At 41.7% G+C, this 11508-nt stretch overlaps 1 long non-coding RNA gene and 2 other non-coding genes across 3 annotated transcripts; all 3 read right to left on the bottom strand.

Moving 5' to 3' along the window:
- Nucleotides 1-563: 563 nt before the first annotated feature.
- On the bottom strand, nucleotides 564-634 carry trnag-gcc (transfer RNA glycine (anticodon GCC)). Its single transcript has one exon. It is a non-coding gene; the product is annotated as a tRNA-Gly (tRNA).
- Nucleotides 635-4281: 3647 nt separating this feature from the next.
- Nucleotides 4282-4352, bottom strand: trnag-gcc (transfer RNA glycine (anticodon GCC)). Its single transcript has one exon. It is a non-coding gene; the product is annotated as a tRNA-Gly (tRNA).
- Nucleotides 4353-7819: 3467 nt separating this feature from the next.
- Nucleotides 7820-11406, bottom strand: LOC125715385 (uncharacterized). Its single transcript, XR_007384040.1, has 2 exons — nucleotides 8848-11406; nucleotides 7820-8641 (listed from the first exon to the last, which is right to left on the bottom strand). It is a non-coding gene; the product is annotated as an uncharacterized LOC125715385 (long non-coding RNA).
- Between the last annotated feature and the right edge of the window lie 102 nt (nucleotides 11407-11508).

The following is an 11508-nucleotide window of genomic DNA, read 5'->3' on the forward strand; positions in this document are numbered from 1 at the left end:
GGAGACAGGTTAGACGCATACATTGCTTGGGATAAATGTGAAAGTACGGGATGAATTTACAGTTATCTCGTAAGGTGTTTTTTAAAGGGCCCACGTTATCGTTCGCTGCTAATTCGCTAGTTTCGCGTGAGTAAACTGGCTGGCTTTTCTGTCTGTCTCTCTCTCGGTCCGCGTTCGATTCCCGGCCAATATATCACTCTTTTTTTTCTCTTTTTTTTTAAATTAAATAAAACTTACTTCGATCGCTAGTTAGGTACTTGGTCTGTACAGCAGAATGCTGAATGCAACCTGCAGCGATATCATGTGTTTAAACACACGTCGAACAGTTCAAGTAGAGAATGTAGAGGACAGGAGGACGGGCTGCCTTTATTGGCATTGTACACGTAGCGAGTAGAAGCAAAGTGAATAATGGAATCTGGAAGCTTGTTTTTCTGTGGGACAGATACAAGGCCAGAAATATGAAAGAGCGAAGGTTGGGTTAAACCGGTTGGTGGTGTTGATGGCCTTGACGGCAGTGCAAGTATTCGGAGAGAGCACCGACTCCTTCTCCACGGGAAAAGGGTTGCATTGGCCGGGAATCGAACCCGGGCCTCCCGCGTGGCAGGCGAGAATTCTACCACTGAACCACCAATGCAAGCGGTAGGGGGCGTATTAAGCTAAACCGTCCTTAAAAAAAAAAAAAAAAAATCCCCATTCATTCTCTGCGACAACGCTAAACCACTACGGATGTAATATATGTTTGGCCACTACGTCCTTGTGGCGCTGTTCCGATATTCGAAAGACGCGCAGTCTCTAAAAACTTTTATTCTAGGGACAAAATTCTGTTAAGACCGAACGAGTCACCAGCTTGCAGCCATGTCACTTGTTTGATGAGAGATAATGGCTGACTTTTGTCTCTCATACAATGTTTGCTGTAATCACGTGCTAAATAATGAATTAACATGACCCTTATTTGATCCTGTGTGTGGGTGATGAAAGAAATTTTGTGTCACCAGTAAGGTAGCATCACTAACTTGGTAAAATCCGCCAGGCAGACACACGGTCCAGTCATACGCTCTGGAAATGGCCACCCACCTGCCGCAGCCAGGTGCTAGGAGGGCGTCCCCTTGGTCTGCTCCAGCCGCTCGGATAGACACATAGGCATGTGGCTATGGCTTGTGGTAAAAAGACACGCGGAATAACGAATGGACATGATCCCCCGTAATCCTTGTGGGGGATATTAATGATAATTAACCAAACTTTGACAAACAAGGGAACACTTGAAAAATCAGTACACTTCTACTGAGTTACTGGCAATATAGTGTAGTAATTTGCTATCTTCAAAGTAGCGGCATTCATCCAATACATTTGGTATAAACTATAAAATCTAATTTTAAATTTGCAGTTGCAATTAATGTTCAATGTTTTCACATATCTCACATTTAATGAAATCTCACATTTGGTCGTTTTAAGAACATAAGAACTATACGAACGAGAGGAGGCCATTCGGCCCATCAAGCTCGCTTGGGGAGAACTAAACTAATAGCTCAGAGTCGTTAAAATCTTATCTAGCTCTGATTTAAAGGAACCCAAGGATTCAGCTTGCACTACATTATCAGGAAGGCTATTCCATACTCTGACTACACGCTGCGTAAAGAAGTGCTTCCTTAAATCCAGCTTGAAATGTTCTCCCGCTAATTTCCACCTATGGCCACGAGTTCGTGTATTTAAACTAATGCTGAAGTAACTATTTGGTTGAACAGCATCCAAACCTGTTAGAATCTTATATACCTGGATCGTGTCCCCCCTCAGTCTCCTTTGCTTGAGACTGAACAGATTTAGCTCAAGTAACCGTTCCTCGTATGACATTCCTCTAAGACCAGGAATCATTTTTGTGGCCCTACGCTGCACCTTTTCTAAGGCCACAATGTCCTTTTTAAGATATGGTGACCAAACCTGCACACAATATTCAAGGTGAGGTCTCACCAAGGAATTGTATAATCTTAGCATTACCTCCCTTGACTTAAACTCCACACACCTGGAGATATACCCCAACATCCTATTGGCCTTTTTTATTGCTTCCCCACACTGGCGAGAATGGGACATGGAAGCATCAACATACACACCAAGGTCTTTCTCATGATCAGCTACCTTTATTTCAGTGACACCCATGAAATACCTGTACTTTATATTTCTGCTCCCTAGATGGAGTACCTTACATTTATCGACGTTAAATTTCATCTGCCAGGTATCGGCCCAGTCACTAATTAAATCAAGATCCCGCTGTAGCTGCTGAGCCACTAATTCAGTATCTGCTACACCACCCACCTTGGTGTCATCTGCAAATTTCACCAGTTTACTGTATATATTGGTATCCATATCATTTATGTAAATTAGGAACAATAGTGGTCCTAAAATCGAACCCTGCGGTACCCCACTATGAACGCAAGCCCACTGTGACATTGTGCCTCTTATAACTACTCGCTGTTTCCTATCTGTTAACCAGTTATCAATCCAGGTCGCTACGGTACCTAAAATACCTGTCGCTTTGAGTTTAAGTAGGAGCCTCTTGTGGGGGACAACATCAAAAGCCTTTTGGAAATCTAAGTAGATGACATCATAGGCCTTCTTATCATCAACTTCCTGAGTAGCTTCCTCAAAAAACTCCAACAGATTTGTTAAACAGGATCTACCTCTCCTAAATCCATGCTGGCTATCCCGCAAAATGTTATTGGAGTCCAGGTAATCTACCATTTTCTCTTTGATTATAGCCTCCATAACTTTACCAGTTATACAAGTTAGACTGATTGGCCTATAGTTAGACAAATTACTTTTTTGAAAATAGGCGTTATGAAGGCGTGCTTCCAATCAGAAGGTACCACACCTTCAGATAAGGATTTTTGAAACAGTAAAGTTAAGGGTCGGCAAATAATATCCCTCATCTCTTTTAACACTATAGGTAAGATGCCATCAGGACCCTGTGATTTATTTATTTTGAGCTTAGCTAGGCTTTGCAAAACATCTGCTTCAGTTATATATATATTAGCTATAGACAATGCTGGATAGGTAATAACTGGTAAATTACTAAGGTCCTCAACAGTGAATACCCGTGCAAAACTATCATTGAACTCATTTACTATATCAATGTCGTTTACTATTATAAGACCCTTACTATCCTGCAGATTAGTAATTTCAGGTTTTAGAGTTTTGATCATTTACGCAGTACATCAACAGTCCTTTGTAAGACATTATTAGATAATTAAGCACACTGACAAACAAGGGAATACCCGGAAAGATTAGTAAACTTGTAGCAAGTTTCTGGCAATCTGTTGTAGTAGTTTATTATGTTCAGAGTAGCAGCATTTATCCAATAAATCTGGTATGAAGCTTAAGTATTTGCAATACTTTCCACTCACATATCTAATATTTTATAATACCTCAAGGTGGATTCGTACCATGTCTCTCATGGAATTTGAACAGCACAGATGAAGCAAAAAAGCTTCCCTCTGATTGGATGGTTTTCTGTAACAGCTATTCGCAACTGGCCCGAACCCGCGCGCGGAGAATAGTTTAGCTAAACGGCCCTAAACCGTTTCCCATTCATTCTCTATGGTAGTGCTAAAGCACTACGGATGTAATATATTTTTGGCCACTACAACATTGCAGCGCTACGCAATTGTGGCGTTAGTTTCTAAAGACTCGCAGTCTCTGGAAACTTTTATTCTAAGATATACCCTGTGGAGACAGGTTAGACGCATACATTGCTTGGGATAAATGTGAAAGTACGGGATGAATTTACAGTTATCTCGTAAGGTGTTTTTTAAAGGGCCCACGTTATCGTTCGCTGCTAATTCGCTAGTTTCGCGTGAGTAAACTGGCTGGCTTTTCTGTCTGTCTCTCTCTCGGTCCGCGTTCGATTCCCGGCCAATATATCACTCTTTTTTTTCTCTTTTTTTTTAAATTAAATAAAACTTACTTCGATCGCTAGTTAGGTACTTGGTCTGTACAGCAGAATGCTGAATGCAACCTGCAGCGATATCATGTGTTTAAACACACGTCGAACAGTTCAAGTAGAGAATGTAGAGGACAGGAGGACGGGCTGCCTTTATTGGCATTGTACACGTAGCGAGTAGAAGCAAAGTGAATAATGGAATCTGGAAGCTTGTTTTTCTGTGGGACAGATACAAGGCCAGAAATATGAAAGAGCGAAGGTTGGGTTAAACCGGTTGGTGGTGTTGATGGCCTTGACGGCAGTGCAAGTATTCGGAGAGAGCACCGACTCCTTCTCCACGGGAAAAGGGTTGCATTGGCCGGGAATCGAACCCGGGCCTCCCGCGTGGCAGGCGAGAATTCTACCACTGAACCACCAATGCAAGCGGTAGGGGGCGTATTAAGCTAAACCGTCCTTAAAAAAAAAAAAAAAAAATCCCCATTCATTCTCTGCGACAACGCTAAACCACTACGGATGTAATATATGTTTGGCCACTACGTCCTTGTGGCGCTGTTCCGATATTCGAAAGACGCGCAGTCTCTAAAAACTTTTATTCTAGGGACAAAATTCTGTTAAGACCGAACGAGTCACCAGCTTGCAGCCATGTCACTTGTTTGATGAGAGATAATGGCTGACTTTTGTCTCTCATACAATGTTTGCTGTAATCACGTGCTAAATAATGAATTAACATGACCCTTATTTGATCCTGTGTGTGGGTGATGAAAGAAATTTTGTGTCACCAGTAAGGTAGCATCACTAACTTGGTAAAATCCGCCAGGCAGACACACGGTCCAGTCATACGCTCTGGAAATGGCCACCCACCTGCCGCAGCCAGGTGCTAGGAGGGCGTCCCCTTGGTCTGCTCCAGCCGCTCGGATAGACACATAGGCATGTGGCTATGGCTTGTGGTAAAAAGACACGCGGAATAACGAATGGACATGATCCCCCGTAATCCTTGTGGGGGATATTAATGATAATTAACCAAACTTTGACAAACAAGGGAACACTTGAAAAATCAGTACACTTCTACTGAGTTACTGGCAATATAGTGTAGTAATTTGCTATCTTCAAAGTAGCGGCATTCATCCAATACATTTGGTATAAACTATAAAATCTAATTTTAAATTTGCAGTTGCAATTAATGTTCAATGTTTTCACATATCTCACATTTAATGAAATCTCACATTTGGTCGTTTTGATCATTTACGCAGTACATCAACAGTCCTTTGTAAGACATTATTAGATAATTAAGCACACTGACAAACAAGGGAATACCCGGAAAGATTAGTAAACTTGTAGCAAGTTTCTGGCAATCTGTTGTAGTAGTTTATTATGTTCAGAGTAGCAGCATTTATCCAATAAATCTGGTATGAAGCTTAAGTATTTGCAATACTTTCCACTCACATATCTAATATTTTATAATACCTCAAGGTGGATTCGTACCATGTCTCTCATGGAATTTGAACAGCACAGATGACTCAAAAAAGCTTCCCTCTGATTGGATGGTTTTCTGTAACAGCTATTTGCAACTGGCCCCTGTGTAGAAGGCGAGAATTCTACCACTGAACCACCAATGCGAAAGCTAACATGCGGCTTTAACTAACCGGCCCTGAAAAAAATCCCCATTCATTCTCAGTGGTAGCGCTAATCCATTACAGATCTAATACATCTCTGTCAGTAAGACCTTGTGGCCCTAGTTTCCAAAGATGCGCAGCCTCTGAAAACTTTTATTCTAGGCTTTTGTTCTATGCTGTACTCATACCTTTTCTATGGGGAAAAAAACTAAATCCAAAAAAGATTACGTTAACCCCTCTTCAGCCTGTCCTGTTTTGCACTTTCAGTTGCTTCAGTTGATTTTGTCAAGCCGGGGGGGAGGGGGAGCTACAAAATACTGAGCCTCTTGATTTTGTCATGTTATCCATCTCCTCTGACCCCCAACTTATGACCCCCTGCTTGTGTGACTGCCTCAGCAAATCTCCCTTTCTTACCTTGATCAGCACAGCAAAATTTGATTTCGTAGTACTTTTCATAAAATGAATTGGATGATGTAAATAATGCTGGTTTGAAAATGGTAAATCAGTAGATTGCCAGTGACGTATTAGAAATGTACTGATTTTTCAGGTGTTTCCTTAATTTGTCAAAGTGTGTTTAATTATCATTAATATCCTATACAAGGATTGTTGATGTACTGCTTATCTGAACAAACATACTTGGGTAAGACAAAGCATTGCTGTAGATGTTATAATTAAGTTGCGAAAAAGTAATTGTCAAATGAGATCGATCACATCTTCATGGATAAGTGCTTGAGGCTCTTACAGTACCGCAGAGTCCACAGAAGTGCCCAGTTTGTGTATTCTGACCACAGATTTGGTATTGCTACTCTGAAGATTCAGCTTAGATCCAATAGGCTACCACCTTCTAGGAGAATGAGGACGGACCTGGCCAGACTCCACGATCAGACTGTTTCTAATAAATCTGTACACAGTTTGTGGGAGGAACTTGCAGACATGGGTGTACTTGCTGATCCTAATGTGACATGGGGGACCTTCCATGACAAGACCCTGATCATTGCTGAGGGTTGTGTTGGTGTTACTGGTTCCCAGAAGGAGGTGCTTCATTTCATAGGGCACCCTGGATATTATCAAGAGGAGTCACAGCACATAGCTTAATGGCAACTACAGTGAACCCTGGAGCAGTTTGGAAATGCCTGGTACCTGACGTATGAACTTGTCTAAGCAGTCAGTCAGGTATAAACTGGACACAGAGACTCCACCCCAGCCTCCTGGATCTTCATATGGCCCAAATGCATGCGGTGGGTTTCCCATCCTCAGGAACTGCCCAGTGGTGCTCTGCCCGGTCTCAGTCTCCCTGATGCTGATGATTCTATGGCAGGCAGCTATGCTCATATTTCTGTTGCAGCACCTTATTCATCTCCTTTGCCAAGCCTGTTAGTGACTTGCCAGTATGCTTCAGCTCGTGCCTCACAGACTTGCAGATAGATGGCTTTCTTATAAGTCAAGAATGTTTGCAGAAAGTTGGCAAACTGCTTGGGCAGCATCTTTAGCCATCATGGACTGTCAGCAAACCAGTTTCAAGGACAAGACTTGCTGCCACTGAACCACCAAACAGCACAGCAACTGTCCATAGATGTAATGTTGATGAATAGATTTCAGCTAAAAGGCTAATTTTTAATGGACTGCATGTGAATCTTCATGGTAACTGGCGGTTAACTTTATGTTTAATGGAACGGATTTATTCTGTTTTTAGGATCAATACTGGTTAAGTGGAACAAAAGGTAAACTGGGACACTTATATGTCACATTTATCTTTACGCCTCTGTGGTCTGTCAACTTATGTCCCAGTTGTCAGTAATACTTTTACTTTTGTTTTATTTTTTAATATTTATAATTAGGATCATGCTTTTAAAGTAAGAGAGAAAGTAAAATGTTGATATCCACCCTATGTTTTTTTCTTATATTGATATATTTATATATTAAAAAAAAAAAAATATATATATATATATATATATATATAATAGTATATATCTTCATATTTTATACAGTTTTATATATTATAGTATATTGTTATATTACAGTTTTTGCCCGTTGCTTGAGCACGTTTTGCAAAACTTGACTCATCATGTCAAAACTCTACACACAAGCAAATAAGACACGACACTGGGAAATAAACCATTCACATCTATGTCAAATTGAAACTCTGCTATCAAAACCTAACAATCCTTTGTCAAAATGTCGCTCTAATAACAAAATGAAACCCACTTGCATCATATGAATACACTTACAAATCAGCAGCAACACACTAGTCTACTTTATATAAAACACGGCAGGCTTTTGTTTGCACTGTTTTTATTCAGTTCCACAGAAGGCACGTTTTCACAACACCCAAAAAATGAAATACTAAATACTGTACATTACAGTCGTGTACTTTACAGTAAATTCAGTTAAAGCAACAATAAAACAAATACACTACTGTAAACACAGAAAAACACAATTGTGCATAAGTGGACTTATGGATCCTGCCGTCTGTTGGGGTCTGGCCACAGGATGTCATCAACATCACAAGCAATGTCTTCTCTTGCTAAGCATCGGGGAAATATCCCCTTGTGTGCCAAATCCATTCATGGATTGACCTTACCTCAATGTCTCCGCAGGCCTGTTCCATTGCCTGCAGAAGAGGCGTGCGGGCATGTGATTGGCGGTCATATACGCGCCATCTCCAAGCAGAAAAAAACTCTTCTATAGGGTTGAGAAATGGTGAGTAAGGGGGCAAATACACAACTTCAAATTGATCATGGTTGGTGAACCAGTTCCGGACGATAGCAGCCTAATGGAAACTGACATTATCCCAGACAACAACAAACCTGAGCTGCTCTGGTCTGTCCTGTACAGCTGCATCATGAAGTGCATCTAGAAATATGATTATGTGTTGCGCATTATATGGACCCAGTTTGGAATGATGGTGCAGTAGCCCTCGGAGGCTTATGGCGACACACAATGTGATATTTCCCCCGCGCTGCCCCGGGACGTGCACAATCGCCCTTTGGCCAAGTATATTACGTCCCCGTCGTGTACTTTTGCTAAGGTTGAATCCAGCCTCGTCAACGTAAATATATTCATGAGGCTGAGCAGCTCCATCCATGTCCAAGATTCTCTGCAACAAAAAATACATATTGTGGATGGCATTACTCAAAACACACAACTACACTACTACACATACAGAACCGCCCCACCCCACCACACAGGTACCTGTGTAGCTTTCCAAATATATCTATGTGGTACTGATCAAATGGTACATATTCAACTGTTACTGGACTGCACCCATTCTGTATTGTAAATGTAAAGGACTGCTACACTTACCTGTACATATTCATGTCGAAGTCCTTTGACCCTGACACTGTTCATCTCAAATGGGACCCTGTACAGTTGCTTCATGGTCATGTTGTGCTTTACCAGGATGCGTCTGATAGTGGTAATGCTTACTCGATTTATGTTGTTGAATACCTGCCTATCTTGAAGTATTTGTTGCTGTAGCTGGTGGAGACGGATTGCATTGTTTGCTCTCACTAGGTTCACAATGACAAGTTCCTGCTGTTGTGTGAACAGGTGCTGCCATCCACCCCCAGTAGGTCTTCTAGCCATTCTGTAGAAAAATGCAACCAGAAATTGTTATTGGTTTGCTTCTTTTTTACAGTACTGTATATACTGTACTTTACTGTGTATACCATACATAGTGCTGAAACATTTCAACACATTATCATCGTATGTTTCACAAAACTACTACTTTTGTTCAAAAAGGAGCATTAGTCACCCTGAAATACAGTACATGTGATACGGCAATGTGATATGGTACAGTATTGTAAATACTCTAGATACAGTCTGAGTAGAGTAGAGAGTTGAAGACATACCTGTTTTCCAGTCGGAATGTCCTTATTATGGATGAAACTGTGAAACGGCTTAGATTAGGGTGGACTCTCTGCCCAGCTTCCCTCACAGCCAGGCCATGGTTTATGACATGGTCCACCAAAGTTGCTCTTATGTCATCAGAAATAATGGTCCTTGCATAGCCTCTTCGACCACTTCCTCCTCTCTCTCTCTCTCTCTCTCTCTCTCTCTCTCTCTCTGCCTGCCTGCCTGCCTGTCTGTCTGTCTGTCTGTCTGTCTGTCTGTCTGTCTGTCTGTCTGTCTGTCTGTCTTCCTCTACCTCTGCCACTAGCTCTCCCTGCTTCCATGCTTGCAAACTTCTCAAAATGGCTTAAGTGAGGTGTTTTTGTAGCTGGCTGATTGGTGTTCCATTTTGTAAGTAAGTATTTTCAGGTGTGTGTCTAAGTATTTTCAATTGCCCAATGTGTTTTGTATTTTGAATAGATGTTCAAAATGAGATTATTTTTCCCACTGGTACCCTGAGATTTCATTTTTGAATGAAGTGTCTTATGTATGACACAGTGTGTAGTGTGCAGGAATAAGTGTGTTGTAGAAAGGAGTAAGTGTGTTGCAGAATTGCAACTAAAGTGCTAAGCAGCACTTTTGTTTAAGGTATGGTTACACTTTGTTTAAGGTATAGTAACAACAACTTCAAGTTATGTTACTTTGGTTTAAGCATGTGTCTATAGTGTTCAAGCAATGGGTAAAAACTGTATTATGAAATTGTATTAGACATACAGACTCTTTCAGGGGGTTGTCGTAAGGTTTGCTCCAGGTTCTCCGGTTTCTCCCCAAATCAGTAGGTGTGAATATGTATGTGCATGGTGTGTGAGTGTGTGAATGTGTATGTGCATGGTGTGTGAGTGTGTGAATGTGTATGTGCATGGTGTGTGAGTGTGTATGTGCATGGTGTGTGAATGTGTATGTGCATGGTGTGTGAGTGTGTGAATGTGTATGTGTATGGTGTGTGAGTGAGTATGTGCATGGTGTGTGAGTGTGTATGTGCATGGTGTGTGAGTGTGTGAGTGTGTATGTGCATGGTGTGTGAGTGTGTGAATGTGTATGTGCATGGTGTGTGAGTGTGTGAATGTGTATGTGCATGGTGTGTGAGTGTGCATGTGCATGGTGTGTGAGTGTGTGAATGTGTATGTGCATGGTGTGTGAGTGTGTGAGTGTGTATGTGCATGGTGTGTGAGTGTGTGAATGTGTATGTGCATGGTGTGTGAGTGTGCCCTGCCATAGGGTGGCACCCCATGCTGGGTGCCCTCCTTGGGCTTGTAGCTTCTGGGATAGGTTCTGGACCCCTGTTACTTTGCATAGGACAAACAGCTATAGAGAATAGCTGGATGATAGATGGATGGACTGTTTTGGATGTCAGTATCTCATTACACCAGAAGGTGATGAAAGAGAGATCGTCATATTCATGAGCGGGGAATCACTCAAGGAACAAATCATGACGTAAGATAATTTCATTTATTTAAAATGAATGATGGAAATCTACAATAGTGGTTATATATATATATATATATATAACTTAAGTGGTCTTAAGAGTTAGTCTTTATATTACCGACTATATTGTCTTTTTCTACTTGATACAAATAAAGGCATGTAGGAGAGTAAAAGAGGAGCTGAATAGTCCTTGTGAAGCCTGCATTTCTGTTCCGGCCAATCAGCCAGCTGTCCAGGCCAGACTCAGCTGGCTTACGTTTGCAATTACACCCGTAGCTCCTATGTACATCTTTCATTTTAGAGCTCCTTTAGTGGATTGCTCATCAATGTGAGGACCACACCCATGACTATATGCAGTAGCGGAGGAGGTGGGGGAGGATGGGGTATCCACCCTCATGGCAGGGGACCAACTGCAAAGTTTACCAGGGAATGCCCTTTTTGATAAGAGATGATCACTCTGAATTCACAACAATTCACCAAGAACCCCCAGGTCAGCAAATTTTACTGAGGGCTCCCCTTCCCCCCCACCCCCTGCTGTAAGCTCCCTCCTTCACCCCTGACTATGAGTAGTTTCACATCTTCAAGTCTGGGAACGTTTCAGCATTACTCCACCCATTCTGCATCTTTTCCTTGCTGACAGATTACAAG

This window comes from Brienomyrus brachyistius, chromosome 20, assembly GCF_023856365.1.
Source record: "Brienomyrus brachyistius isolate T26 chromosome 20, BBRACH_0.4, whole genome shotgun sequence".
NCBI classification, from domain to species: domain Eukaryota; kingdom Metazoa; phylum Chordata; class Actinopteri; order Osteoglossiformes; family Mormyridae; genus Brienomyrus; species Brienomyrus brachyistius.